We start from the raw sequence: 15,573 nt of genomic DNA, 5'->3' as shown, positions 1-15,573 counted from the left end.
GCTGAAGAGAGCGTTGGATCCGGTGCACGAAAGGGTGAACCGGATACAGATCACTGAAGCTCTGGATAGAGCTCAGGGAATCAGAGCAGATGACATAAGCAGAATGTCGGTGGCAGTGGATGTAAAGAACAGCCTGAGAGAGGGCAAATAGCTCAGCTGTGAAGACCGAACAATGGCCATGGAGCCGGTATTTGAAACTGTGCGCTCCGACAATAAAAGAACACCCGACACCATCATTGGTCTTAGAGCCATCTGTATAAATGAAGATAGTATTAATGAACTTCGAACGAAGTTCGACAAACCGCGAGCGGTATACCGAAGCTGGGGTAACCTCCTTTGGGAGCGAGCTGAGGTCAAGGTGAACGTGAACCTGAGCCTGGAGCCAAGGTGGCATTTGGCTCTCGCCCACTCTAAAGGTTGCAGGGAGTGGAAAATCAAAATGCTGAAGGAGGCGACAAAAGCGAACTCTAGGGGGCAGCAGGGCAGATACATACAACCCGTATTGATGGTTGAGAGAGTCGTCAAAAAAGGAACGATAAGATGGGTGGTGGGGCATTTATAATAGCTGACAGGCATACTGACAAAGCAGTATATCACACCAGTAGGTTAGTGGCAATTCACCGGCTTCAGCATGAAGACTCTCGAAGGGACTAGTATAGAACACTCCAATCGCAAGACGTAACCCCCGATGTTGTATAGAGTTGAGGCAGCGTAAGATGGACGGCCGTGCAGAGGAGTATACAGAGCTTCCATATTCCAGCTTTGAGTGGGCGATCGACCGATATAGGCAAAGTAGGATGGTTCGATCCGTTCCCCTCGACGTACCACTGAGAACACAGAGGACATTTAGGTAACGGATACAACGGGCAGCCAAATATGACACATGTGGAGAGCAGCTAAGTTTCCTGTCAAATGTAAGACCTAAAAATTTTGTTGTCTCCATGAACGGGAGAGCAACGGGACCGAGATGTAAGGACAGTGGGATAAATTCTTTGTAGTGCTAGAACTTAATACAGACCGTCTTCTCGGCAGAAAAATGGAAGCCACTGGCGGTCAAGACAATGCTGAAGACAGCGCTCCAGCAAACATGTACGCTGCGCGCTGCAGTAGATGGCAAAATCGTCCACGAAAAGGGAGCCAGATACATCAGCTGGGAGGCAATCCATTATGGGATTGATCGCTATGACGAAGAGAGCGACACTCAAAACTGAGCCCTGTGGCAATCCATTCTCCTGGCGAAAGGCATTGGACAGGACAGAACCCACATGTACCCTGAACTTTCGATCCATTAAAAATGCACGAATAAAAAGAGGGAGGCCACCGCGAAGGCCCCTTGTATACATGGTGCGGAGAATGCCCACCCTCCAACAGGTGTCGTGGGCCTTCTCCAAATCAAAGAACACAGCCACTGTCTGGCGCTTCCGCAAGAAGTTATTCATAATGAATGTCGACAAGGTAACCAGATGGTCAACAGCAGAGCGGCGCCTACGAAATCCACATTGTACACTGGTAAGTAGGCATCGGGATTTGAGCAGCCAAACCAAACGAGGGTTAATCATTCGTTCCATGACCTTACAGACACAGCTGGTAAGGGAAATGGGTTGATAACTGGAAGGCAAGTGCTTGTCCTTCCACGGCTTAGGAACCGGGACAAGAATAGATTTGCACCAGCATGTGGGAACATGACCCTCAATCCCCATGCGATTATAAGTACGAAGAAGAAAACCTTTACCCGCAGGAGAAAGGTTCTTCAGCATCTGAATACGAATAGAATCAGGCCCCGGAGCGGAGGACCGTGACCGGGCAAGTGCACTTTCGTGTTCCCGCATGGTGAATGAGGCATTATAACTTTCATGATTCGAGGAGCGGAAGTTAGGTGGCCTTGCCTCCTCTGCCTGTTTTCAGGGGAGGAAGGAAGGGTGGTAATGAGCAGAGCTCAAAACCTCTGCAAAAAATTGGCCGAAGGCATTGGAGATATCTTCAGGGGGCCACAAGGACATCATTCGCGACTGTCAAGCCAGAAACTGGTGAGTGGACCTTAGTGCCAGACAGCTGGCGCAGGCTACCCCAGACAACAGAAGAAGGAGTAAAACTATTGAAGGAGCTTGTGAAAGCAGCTCAACTGCCTTTCTTTCTTTCTTTAATAACATGATGACACTGCACACATAATCGTTTATAATTAATACAATTCACCATCGTAGGGTGGCATTTAAAGGTGCGTAAAGCACGTCGAGGAGCACGTATAGCGTCTCTACATGCTGTGGTCCACCAGAGGATTGGTACGCGACATGGAGAAGTAGTATGAAGGATGGAATATTCAGCAGCAGTGAGAATGACTTCCGTGAAGTGTGCAATCTGACTATCGCAGCTTGTGAAGATTTGATCCTGAAATGTCACCCTGGAAGAGAAGAGCCCCCATCTGCTTTGGAGATGTTCCAACTAGTTGGTCATGGAGATGGAGTATGATGCAGGAGATGGATAACAGAAGGGGAGTGGTTGCTCGAATACGTATCAGAAAGAGCATACCACTCAAACCGACTTGCAAGTTGGATAGTACATATAGAGACGTCTGAATGGGAATAGGTGTGAGTTGTGTCCAAAAGAAAAGTAGGGGCGCCAGTATTGAGGCAGACAAGATTGAGGTGGTTGAAAAGGTCTGCTAACAGGGAGCTTCTCGGGCAGGATGCTGGAGAGCCCCAAAGGGGATGGTGGGCATTGAAATCTCCAGTCAACAAAAATGGTGCACGTAGCTGAGCAATAATTTGCATCATGTCTGCCCTAGTAATGGCAGATGACGATGGAGTGTAAACAGTAAAAATGGAAAATGTGAAAGTGGGGAGAGTAATTTGGACGGCAACTGCCTGCAGATCGGTGTGCAATGTGATGGGATTGTAGTAGATATCATCCCGGACCAGCAACGTAACCTCTGCATGAGCCGGAATAACTGCCACAGGGGGTAGGTCAAAACGCACAGAGGTATAGTGTGCCAAGTCAATACGATCACATGGGTGTAGCTTCGTTTCCTGGAGAGCTACTACAAGTGGACAGTGCAAGCGTAGCAGCAACTTTAAGTCCTCTTGGTTGGAATATTCCAAAGAAGAAGTGCCATCGTGAGAAGAAAAAGAAAAAGGAGAAGCAAGAAGGGGACAGTTTGTAATGCTATTGTAAATATAATACTGCCATTAATCTGTATATTTTAAAATTTTGTTTGTCCCACAATAATTTTGAAAAATTAAGAAAATACTATAACGAGAGTAAGCTTTTGTTAAGTGTAGTTTATCTATTAAAACATATTTTGTAAATAATTATATAATATTTCAAGTACAACTACAATTAATTAGGTCAATTTTGTATGTATATGTTGTCATGCAATTGTAGATGGTTCATACTTAGGGTTTTTGTAAGCAGAAGTGTAAATTGAAAATGTGTAGGGATCATAGGTAGAACGGAACTCCGTTCTGTGGTGGAATGGAAAAGGTGGTGGGGCACGCGAATGAGATTTTGGCGCACAAGTGGCTCACACAGTCGGTAGCTGCCCTGCAAGTAGTGAACACGCATTACGTTGGTCAAGCACTAGAGGCCCCGAATTTATCCGCAAGACTGGGTTTTTGGCCTCGGACATGTTCTACATGATTGGCACAGTATGGCAATAAATTAATAGCTCAGGAATTTGCAATTTTATCATCGCCACCAAGAGGAAGACAGAGCTACGTACATCAAGAGCCGTACCTGCGCAATGTTACTATGCAGCACCGCCTCACGCCATCTTCGACATCAGTAACAGGCAAAGTACTTTATTTAGAAGTGTATCACAGTATGAACCATCCATCTTCAATCAGTGAAATATAAGTGTTAAGTGTACCTTTGTGTTTAACCGTGATTTTCCTATGTCATTTGCCTCAGTATGGTCCTTACCTAAACAAATTTATTCCGAGTATCCTGATGTTTATTGAATCTTGAATAATAGTAAATTACTGGCACTAGTACTGTTTTGGTAGTAAATTCTGAAAATCATTATTAAATACTAAAGTTTGCACGTATCAGTTTAAGGGCTACCGCTTTGTGTAACCGTGAGGATAAGTTTTCAATAGTATTTCTGAAAGTAAAGTAACATAATTGTTTAACTGCAACAATCTTAACAGTAATTGTTCATGTTGCTACTCCATGTCAAAGAAAGTCAGACAAATATTGGTGTTAGAAAAACGTTAACAAATAACAGTCCTAAAGAAATGTAATTTAGTCATGCTAGATAATAGTTTTGATCATATGAATGATAGCTATAAGTTTACAATTTTTTTGTATCCTTGTTGAAACATGTATGTCTCTTCTTTAAATAATTGCTGAAGTATAGTGATAAATTCCATAAGTAACAGAAAGTGGGATTAATAGTAATTACTGCCAAGTGACCGTAGTAAGTGAAAGTAGTTATTTATTCAGTGTTGAAAGTTGACTTCATCTTTTTGTGTAGCCACTGTGCCCGATTTGGGCTGGCGGCTGTTTTATTAAGCGAAACAGTTTATTGTTATAACAGGCTTTGTCTGATAAAAGGTTTCCAAAAGTAATTATTCTCACTGCTTTCTCTCAAACTGTATGATTCGGAGAAAAATAGTTTGATACTTTACCATTGGGTTGAACACGGTTAAAATCTCTCTCCGAGAGTCGATGGTTCTGAGTGTTAGTGCTGCCTGATTTTGTGGTGGTGTTCCTGCCGTTACTTACTACACGGTTCTGACATTCCGAATCGTGGATCTTCAGTCTTTACGTTCTGGTACCGTATTGACGAGAACGTGAAAGGGTCATTGCAAGTTCCTTCTTGAAGGCCCGTGCATCTGACTTCTGGGTCTTAGTCTTGGCAGAAGCTGATGAAGGTGCTTGTGTCTCAGGGGTGACGGGAGGAAGAGGAGACATTGACCGGGCGATCTTAGCACTGGCCAAACAGACGACCATAGCACTAAAGGTCAGAACACATGTCTGCATCAATACCTCCATGGTAGGCCGAGGAGAGGCGAGGACAGAACTGTATTTCCCTGCTAGGAGCAGCATGGGCTTCCTACTAGCAAAAAGCTTGTGAACAGCTGAGGTGGACAGTTTCTCTTTGACCCAAATTTCCTGTATACAGCGTTCATCCTTGTAGATGGGACAGTCGCGAGAGGACGCTGCATGGTCACCATGACAGTTCACGCAACGAGGAGATGGAGGTGGACAGTCACCCTCATGGGCAACCCTGCCACAAGTGACGCATTTAGCCGCATTAGAACAAGACTGGCGGGTGTGATTAAAACGCTGACACTGGTAGCAGCGCGTAGGTGTCGGGACATAGGGGCGAACAGAAATAACCTCATAGCCCGCTTTGATGCGCGACGGCAGCTGAACACTATCAAAGGTCAAGAAAAGTGTCCAGGTCGGTACAAGGTCATTGTTGACCTTTTTCATGATCCTACAGACAGCCGTCATGCCCTGCTCAGTGAGGAAAGACTGAATCTCCTTGTCAGTCAATCCGTCTAGTGATCTAGTAGAAACCACACCACGCGATGAATTCAAAGTGCGGTGAGCCTCCACCTGGACAGGGAATGTGTACAGGAGTGTGGCCTGAAGGAGTTTTTGTGCCTGAAAGGCACTCTCAGTTTCAAACAACAAGGTACCGTTACGCATCCTGGTACAATATTTGGCAGATCCGTCTATGGCATCTACACCCTTCTGAATAACAAAAGGGTTGACAGATGAAAAATCCTTTCCGTTCTCAGATCTAGAAACGACGAGGAACTTTGGGGCAGGCAATAGTACTTTTGTCACTGGTGGTTGGTCAAGTTTCCGTTTTTGGGTGGAATCCAAGACAGAAGAAGAAGAGAAATCCATTGCAGATGAATCCCCCATGATTGCCAGCGTCTCCGATGGCGCACTCCTTCCTTGTGGGGACCCTCTCAGAGGGCGCTCCTGCCTTAGGTGAATGTTTACACCTCAGGTCACACCTCCCAAGAAACGGATGGAGGGCCCAATCGGCATGGTCGGGAGGTGTCAGCTCGGGCAATCACCCCTCCCCGGGCCTGGCCTTTACCAGGGGGTCGCACAGGCTCTACTTGTCGACCCAGGGCAGGGAATTACGCTTTACCCCATCACAGGCTATGCGTGCGAACGCGTGGGTCGGCCTTCAGGCATGCACAGGGAGGAAAGAAGAATAGGGAAAAAAAGGGAGAGAAAGGACAGACTGTCTCAAATGCCGAGGCGGAGACCAGAGGGTGGACAAGAAGGCAAGCAGAAGAAGGCAAGGAGAAGAAGGCAAGGAAAGAAATAAGGAAGACAGTGAGAAAGGGAGAAGGACAAAGAAAGGAAACAAACAAAGGAAGGAAGAAACCAGAATAAGCGAAAAACCAAAATGACCAAAAATGTAAGTCGTTGAACCGTCTGTCTCTGGACGCAGGCACAAACTATCCCCTTGACGGTGAGGGACTCCTTTTAGTCACCTCTTATGACAGACAGGAATACCTCGGGCCTATTCTGACCCCAGACCCGCAGGGGGGTGTGGTGAGAGTGGTGACTGGGTGTGGGGTAAGGAGGAGGCTGGAGCAGTGGTGGGGAGGGATACTAAGGTAGGGGTGGCGGACAGTGATATGCTATTGGGGGGTGCGCAGGAATTAGATGGAAAGTGGGTAGGGCAGCTATGTGCAGTTGGGAGATTAAACGGAGGGCAGCAAAGAGGTTGGGAGTGGGGCCTGGGGGGTGGGAGGTGGGGGGAGTGGGGGTGGGGGAGGATAGCAGAAAACATGAGAAGTAAAAAAACTGGGTGCAATGGAAGAATGAGGGCTGTGTAGTGCTGGAATGGGAACAGAGAATGGGTTGGATGGGAGAGGACAATGACATGAATGTATAACATACTGCACGGAAAGTTCCCACCTCTGCAATTCAGAAAAGCTGGTGTTGGTGGGAAGGATCCATAAGGCACAGGTTGTAAACCAGTCATTGAAAGTAAGGATGTCATGTTTGGCAGCGTGCTCACCAACAGGGTGGTCCACTTGTTTCTTGGCCACAGTTTGTTGGTGGCCAGTCATGGGGACAGACAGCTTGTTGGTTGTCATAGAATGCCCAGTGTGCATGACAATCAACAAGCTGTCTGTCTGTCTGTCCACATGAATGGCCACCAACAAACTGCGGCAAAGAGATAAGTGGACCACCCTATTTCTGAGCACGCTGCCAAACACGACATCTTTCATTTCAGTGACTACTTCACAGCCTGTGCCGTATGGATCCTTGCTACCAACACCAGCTTTCCTGAACTGCGCAGGTGGAAACTTTCCCTGCAATATATCCTATGTTCCCGTAACCTTACTGGCCTCAACCTTCATTAGTCATTGTCCTCTCCCATCCACCACCTTCTCTGTTCCCATTCCAGCACTACACAGCTCTCATTCCTCTATTGCACCCAGTCTTTTTACTTCTCTTCTTTTCCGCTATCCTCCCCCCCCCCCCCCCTCCCGGGGCCCACTCCCAACCTCTCCGCTGCCCTCCGTTGAACCTCCCTACTGCATACAGCTGCCCTACCCAGTTTCCACCTTATCCCTGCACACTCCCCAACAGCATGTTATTGTCCGCCATCCCTACCTTATTGTGCCTCCCCCTCCCAGCCCCAGCCTTCTGTTTACCCCCAACCAGTTGCCACTCCCACCATGCACCAGTGCTGCTGCTCACAGTGTGGCCTCAGTTGCGTGATACTGCAGTTGTGTGTGTGTGTGTGTGTGTGTGTGTGTGGTCTAATTTTGCGAAGGGCTTAGTGGCCGAAAGCTACATTTGTTACAGTCTTTTTGTTGTGGCTATCTGCGACACATCATCTTTGTTATGTGGCAACTTTCCTTTTGTTACATTGTTACATTCCATCCTAGATTCTCCATTGTTTAATTGCAGACTACATTTGCAAATGATACTTTGCAACCATGTAAAGGGCTCCCTCCCCTCCCCCCCCCCACCCCCCCCCCCTCCACCCCACAAGGCAGGTCCAATGAACTTCCTCCACATTAAAAAATGTGCATAACAAGCTAAATCTTTCCAATAATTTTATTTATTGTAATACAGTAGTTACGTTTTACATTCACAAATGACAAAACATCTTTTTGTAAGTCAGGTACAAGATGCAAAAAGTTAACTGAAAGAGGGAAAGGAATAACACAAAATACAACTTGTAATTTGTAAGTATAATGTACAACTCAACAAGTAAGGGCAGCTGAACTCGCACTCAGATAAATTTATATGAAAATGCATACATTTCAATTAAATTGTTATAATTGTTACAAATCACAATACATTACTTCTGTTTCCTCACTCTGGGACAGTGTGTGGTTTGTAATTTTCTTTTTGTCACCTTGAACCCAGATAAACCAATACCTCAAACACCTACATAATGGGTGACTAATCCCTTGATCACATTACAGCAAAGCGGTACTTCCGTATGTAAATCAAAAACATAATTTACAATAGTTTTCTTACTGATACTTGCTGATAACTAATTTTCTCTATATTTCTTAATGAACCTTTCTGCAGTCCTTACAATGTCCAACTCAACTTGTGAAATGTACTTTAAGCCCCCAAAGTCTGAAAATTCATTTTGTTCTAGATCATCATGTCCACTTTTGTCAAAAATATGTGCACTCAGTGCAAACCCCCTTTTTCAAAACAGCAGATACTGAAATACCCACTAAGTAATGCACATTATTTATATCTAGACCACTTAAGTAATCAGTGGAAGCACTTGGTCTAAGCAAACTAGTTGGAACATCTGACTTAAGGCCATTCTGATTAGTGTCAGAGAAACTGAGCAAAGCTCTGTCACTATTAAGCAGTAGTTTGTATTACTGAATGGTGTCAGAAACTGTATCACAGTAATCAATTTGAGTTCTTTTCTCGCAACTAATGCAGAAAGATTCAAACCAGCTTTCTTACATATCTGGGCAAAAATGTTTTCCAAAGAATACCTGCTTCCCATCAGGTATCTGTAGCCCTTATTGAAAGCAGCTTTAGCCAGGCATATAAATGATAGTGTGCTCATAAGATAACCTGTATGTAATGGCTCCCACCCAGAATCTCCTCTCTTGGTTTTATCAATAATTTTCACAAAATTTTCCAGAAACTCCCAACTTCTTTTAAATTGTTTTTCGTCAATAATGTCTTAATTGTTCAGGACATCAATAAAGTGGACCATTCATTCAGAAATCTATTACACCATGCTATGGTAAGAGCTTCAGGTGGCAAAATTTGCATAGTTACTGACATTTCCTGTGCACTAGCTCTTTTCGAGGACAGATATCTTAATGCAAGGCCAACATTCATTTTTTTAATAATCTGGTAAAGGTATATAGCTGTTTGAAAGATGGTGCAATGATCTGAGTCTACTCTCACTGCTTAACTCCATAGTCCACAATTTTGAAAGATAATAAGGTGTGACCACTGTTGAGTGTAACCGTCTTTATCCGCTACTTTCTGAGGGATAACAGTGTTACTGCTCCAGATGCCAGAATGCCAATTTCTTACAAGTTGACGAACACTTGCAACAACACAGGTATCAGATCTAGCATGTTGGAAAGAAATTCTTGAGAGCACATAACTGAAATACCCACTCCACATCACAGACTTTTGTTCATTCCTCCCATATCAGAAACAACAGCGGAGACATGTAAATAAATTTCTGTTGTCTTATCAATAAGGGCAAAAGTGAGAGTTCCAGTATCATTTCCTGATGTGCTAGGGCCAGTAACATTAATTTTGTATAAATATTCAACCATCTGCTTCCAGTCATATGTAACACTTCTCAAAATTACAACAGTCAGATGGCTACCTGTTGCTGAACTGTTTCCCAAAGCAAAGCAAAAGAATCACAAAACATCTGCCTCTAATCATCAGATCGATCACTGCCAGAGGCTTCCATCTCATGAATCATTAGGACAAAATCCTTTTTAATATCTTTCAGAAGATCTACTTTGATCTGAACAATACAACAATACAATCAAAAACTCCAAAATATAATTTCACACCACCAGTATGATTGTTCAGGGTTTCATATTAAGGATTTATAACCTTCTTTGCCCAATATAAATATTAACTTCATACCTTTTACAATGCTGTCTGCTGATCACCTCCAAATTGTATTGTTACCAAGTCTGTTGATCTGTTCTGAAGTCTGGAAATTACTTAATGTCCTATCAAATCTTTCAGCGGTTCTTTAAGAAAAGAATTCTCATGTTTCAAAACAAAGCAACCCTGTTTTTATGTTCTACTGCATCTAAATCAGGTATCTGCTCAAAGTTGTGTATCATCTACATGTCTTGATTGTAGGCATGATGGACTCAGAAGAACCATGTTGCACCTACATATTTATACAACATTAATGTTACAAATTGCAATACGTAATCACATGAGTACATTATTAATCACAATGATTTTCTTCAGTTTCTAACAAAAACCAAAGGGATCTGAAATGGTGGATAAAACCGAAAGCTCAAGCTGGTTTTCAAATTCTTTCAGGCGGTTTGTATCATAAAACTTGTGACAGGGCTGTAAGTGGCCAAGTCTGAGCTCAATGTCAGACAGAAAATTTATTGGGACTTTTAACCAGCACATATTTTTACTGTGTGTATTAGTATTCTGTGACATGTTTATGATTACAGAGGGAGAAGGACCTGAAAAGGTGGACATCTACAATTTCTTTGTACACAACACTGTACACAAAATGAGCATATGACAAGTTGACAGAATAACTTTGGACTTATTGACAGCTGCTGACAGGGCAAACTGTGGAATGGTGATAATCATGCTACAAGAAGTTGAATCAGACCATAGACTAAATAATATAGCAAAATACATTAACAGAAATAGGAGATTGGGGGTAGGGGGAAATACACTCAAAGGAGGTGGAAATAAGTTTGCATATACCAGAAAGTAATGTGTTTGCATAACTAATCCTTGTAATGCTTATAAACAACAATGTATGGGGATCTAATTCATACTTAATTATGTTTCTTGACAGTTTGACAACACCTGATGAAATCAGACCTCCCAAGAATGCCACTAAACTTAAGAACAATCCAAACTAGTTACTCAAATTAAGTAATGGCCTGTGAAATGAGTCGGGTAGTGTGTTTTATAGCAACTGGACTTGTTGGGGGATGACTGTGGTGTTACACAAGTGCTGACTGTAAGCATTTAGAAGTGAAATTAGATACAGTTACAATGGTAAGAGCACACAGAACTAGTATAAAAATCTTACCAAATACATGCAGCAATTAAGATACTGAGGAGACCAATGGAGCTAATGGAAATATATTCTGAATCAATAGCAGGCCCTTATGAAGAATAACTCAGGAAGATGAAGATGTTCAAAAGAGTGTGGCCAAATATGCCTGCAGTGACCACATACAAATTAGTGGTTTGATGGAATCCATTGTCACAATGCAATAAATGCAGAAGGCCTATAGGAATGTACAGAAAACACAAGGGACTAAAAGCTTGGGATATCTGAAAGGGGGAAATGCCATTACAGTGGAAAAAGGCATATGTTCTAGGGTTCAAACTAACACTTGACTATGAAAGACATCTAAGGAGATCTTCATTTTTAGCAAAAGATTAGAAGATGGACTCACGTATCAAGATAAAATGTCTTTTCACAGTGCTTCTCAATCAAGTGATGGCCACAAAAACAGAAGTGGATCACAAAAGCACAAGTAAAGTAATATTAACCCCCCCCCCCCCCCCAATATAAAAATCCTCCTGTGACACAGAGTTCAGCCAGTTTCATACCAACTTTTCACTGTCACAACTGATGACCAGAAAAAAATAACTAGAAACAATAAACATTAAGTCATACAGGTATGTACTAATGTAAGTCCAAGCTCATTCATTTTTTGTACTGAAAAAAAAGCAGGCTATTGCACATCTATCACACAAATACCACCATCTACATGTAGCAGAGCGTTTAAAGATCTAGTGGGTCAATGGAAGCATCCAATTCCACCTGTCTGCTTTGACCTGGGATGTAAGGGTGTTGTGATGTGTGACATCATTACGACTCGGAGTTTATGAGTTGGCTGTGTTTGTAGATGTCTTGTTGTGTATTGGGTTTATTTGAGTCTTGGCGTTGGATGTGTGACGTCGTTGGCTGTGTTTGTAATTCCAAACGTAAGGTTTGGAAGTTTTTTCAATGAGTCATCACTTTTTTTGTTTGTGTGTTTGGCGTTTTCGTTAGGTGTTGTTGGTTTGTTGTGTGGTAAGAAGTTTAAATTGTTTGTGGGGAGGAGGGGATCGGGGGTTGGGCTGGCCAACCTAGTTTGCAATGCCAAAATTTGTTGGTGGTAAGTAATTTTTTTTTTGTATATTCTTCTCGAGTTGTGGTGTTTTGTGTATTTTTGGTGTCTTGAATGTGTTTTATTTTATTTATGGATGTTTGATTAGTGGATTTTTTAGGTTGTGGTTTTGGTTTTATTTTTTGTAGTTGTAGGTGTTGGTTTTTTGGTATCAATAGTTGTAGTTGACCTATATAGGTCACTGGAACTGTCTGATCCCAATATTATAGTTTTAGTTGCAGGTACTGGTGTTTAGGTATCGTCATCTGTGGTTGACCTATATAGGTCAAGGGAAATGTCCAATTCCAACTTTCGTAGTTTTAATTGTACATATTGGTGTTTTGGTATCGTCACCTGTGGTTGACCTATAGAGGTAAAGGGAAGTGTCCGGTTCCTGCAGAGTTTGTTCGTGTGGCGGAATGTTGTAATTTTTTTGTTTTTGTTCGTCATTTTGTGTTTTGGGTCGTGGTGTGTGTATTTTTTTATTATTATATTTAGCTTGTCCTCACCCTAAAAACCCCCAATATCTCACGGTTGCCCCATTAGTGTGATTGTATTTTTTGGAGGTAGATGTTATTGTCTTATTTATATGTATTTTTGTGTTTTTTGCCGTGCGTATGTAGTTACGTCATAGGTGCGATATTGGAGACATTTAGAAGTCATTTCTGCCATTTTCATACGTCATGGGTCAAAGCAGACGGGTGGAATCGGACACTTCTGTAATCACGATTTTGCAGCTGAATTTTTGTTGTGGTGAATAACCAATGCCTAACGCACAACTAATCGCCATCTTTGCTAATGAGATATCCTGACAGTCTAAACCTACTCTCAGGATATCCTACGAACAACAAATGGCATTGATTACCAGCTCACATGCAATTCATACCTTGCCACTGTGACTGGTATATATCCAATGGTACAAAACACACACGACACTCTTCATTCTTGCGCCCTCCTACAATGATACTGTACAGGATATCCCAAGTACTCTGGAATCTGCAGAAATTGCCTTCATTTTTGTGTCACAAGGAATATTTAACACTTTTTTCCCCCAAATGCCCAGACACTCTAACCCTTAAAATGTTTACGCTGGAAAACTTGCAGTTGATAGCACACTGAGGAAACAATCTGGGAAACACTGAATTTATTGTAGGATTAACATCTTTTATTCACTAACTCACCATTTCTTATATATGCTTTTACTCTTGCTCTCCGCTACGGTCGCAGGTTCGAATTCTGCCTCGGGCATGGATGTGTGTGATGTCCTTAGGTTAGTTAGGTTTAAGACTTTAAGTAGTTCGAAGTTCTAGGGGACTGAGGACCTCAGATGTTAAGTCCCATAGTGCTCAGAGCTATTTGAACTATTTTTGATCTCTGGCTCTCAACTGGAACTTGAGGATAGGGCACATCAAAGAAGAGTAGGGATGACATTTGGTTGCACGTTCTTCTTGTCTGCCTGGTTTTGCTCAAACTAGTTTTCTTCAAAATGGACCTCGAATAATAATTGCAAATATTTTGATAGCACCAAAACGTTGTCATTAAGGAATATTAATTTACTCCTATTAAATTAACAGCTCCTTGAGGCGACTTGTGATTTTATACAGTTGTTCTAAATAAAATCAAGAGAAGTAGCTTACTTTAAACTTACAATGTTACGTCGCGTTATATACACATAACCTGCAGCAAAATTATAATAAACACACTCCTTATATGATTATTTCATTACCGTCCCTCTGCCAATGTGTCTCACCGAGCGAGGTGGCGCAGTGGCTAGCACACTGCCCTCGCATTCGGGAGGACGACGGTTCAATCCCGCGTCCAGGCATCCTGATTCAGGCTTTCCGTGATTTCCCTAAATTGCTCCGGGAAAATGCCGGGATGATTCCTTTGAAAGGGCACGGCTGACTTCCTTCCCCGTCCTTCCCTAATCCGATGACCTCGCTGTCTGGTCTCCTTCCCCAAAACAACCCAACCCTCTGCCAACGTGCCTATTCCCAAAACAAAGAAAAATGCTTTTACTTGCAATACACAGGTAGTTGTTCGATTTTGGTGTCCAGTCTTGGCGTCTTAAACTTATAAGGCACCTCTTACACCCATCTATATCTGACAGAAACCAATAAAACTTATAACCATCAGTCTGCTATTATTTGAGCATTTTGGAGCTGCACACCCAACCATTTGACGTTGTGAAGCAATAAAATTAAGCAAAATTCATCATTTCGCTTTTCTTCGCCACACGAAGCATACAATATTCGTCGTCGTCGGATTTGGATTCAAAATTGCGTATTATTCAGTTCTGTACAATCTAGGGGCATCGTTCAAGTACTCTATGAGAACTTTACTGTACTGTGAAGGGAAACATTTCCATTATAAACAATAAACATCGATATTTATCTGCTAACGAAAATACGTACAAACATCTCAAACAATACTTATAACTGAACAAAAAGAGTCTCTTTACCTTAACCATCGTGTTTCCTCCTTACGAAACTAATACCGTCATAAGGAAATATATTTTTCTCCTTCACTGTAGCTGACTTTTTCACTTAAAACGTTATTTAATGAAAATTGTTTTCTCCCTTATATTCAGTGTGGTGACAGTTCTATTCTGTTACTGTAAGGCCTAAACCTAAATAATTCTTCGCATTTAGATATCTGACATCGCTTGTGGAGTAAACCTCAAAGGAAAAAATATTCAAACTGTCACGGGACAGTTGCAATTTGTCACTAAAACAAAAAACAATAATAAAATTAAGATGAAACAAAAACACAAGATTCACTACTATCAATTGAGTCGGCGTGGAGAAAATAGGTTGTAAGATGTTAGCAGATGACGACGCCGTAAAAACTTTTTTCCCAAGAAACCTTGACGTGACGAATCGTTGATGGGCTGTGTGAATGCAGCCACTTGAAATGCATTATGGAACGTTTTGACGGTATGGGACGTGACATGACGTGATGGTCAGTGTGAATTTCTCTTTTACACGTTATCTTTCCTTGTGTCTTTCAAGCCACTATCTATATTTCATTTTCATTTCATTTATTATCGTCCTTTGCATCATTTACATGATATAGGAAATGTCATAATATTGTCCAGAATATGCGCAGCAGAATATTACAAATTTCGATCAAACACATAAAATTAACATTATATAATATGTTGAAAATTAAAACATTGAATTAATGGGTTGTTCTTTTACATGTTCTATCTTCATCAGCATTCCTCTACACTGCCCTCCCTTCTGCCTTCTAA

General features: G+C 42.2%; 1 long non-coding RNA gene across 1 annotated transcript in view; it reads right to left on the bottom strand.

Annotated features, from left to right (window-relative positions):
- The window catches only part of LOC126474968 (uncharacterized), a 50,343-nt gene extending 36,669 nt beyond the window's left edge, over positions 1-13,674 (bottom strand). Inside the window, exon 1 of the long non-coding RNA XR_007586614.1 lies at positions 13,502-13,674. This is a non-coding gene — a long non-coding RNA (uncharacterized LOC126474968). The remainder of the gene's footprint in view (positions 1-13,501) is intronic.
- Positions 13,675-15,573: the final 1,899 nt, after the last annotated feature.

The sequence above is a fragment of the Schistocerca serialis genome, chromosome 4 (genome assembly GCF_023864345.2).
Source record: "Schistocerca serialis cubense isolate TAMUIC-IGC-003099 chromosome 4, iqSchSeri2.2, whole genome shotgun sequence".
Taxonomy (NCBI): Eukaryota; Metazoa; Arthropoda; class Insecta; order Orthoptera; family Acrididae; genus Schistocerca; species Schistocerca serialis.
The sequence above is the reverse complement of the archived record's forward strand: the minus strand, read 5'-3'. Positions and strand labels throughout refer to the sequence as shown.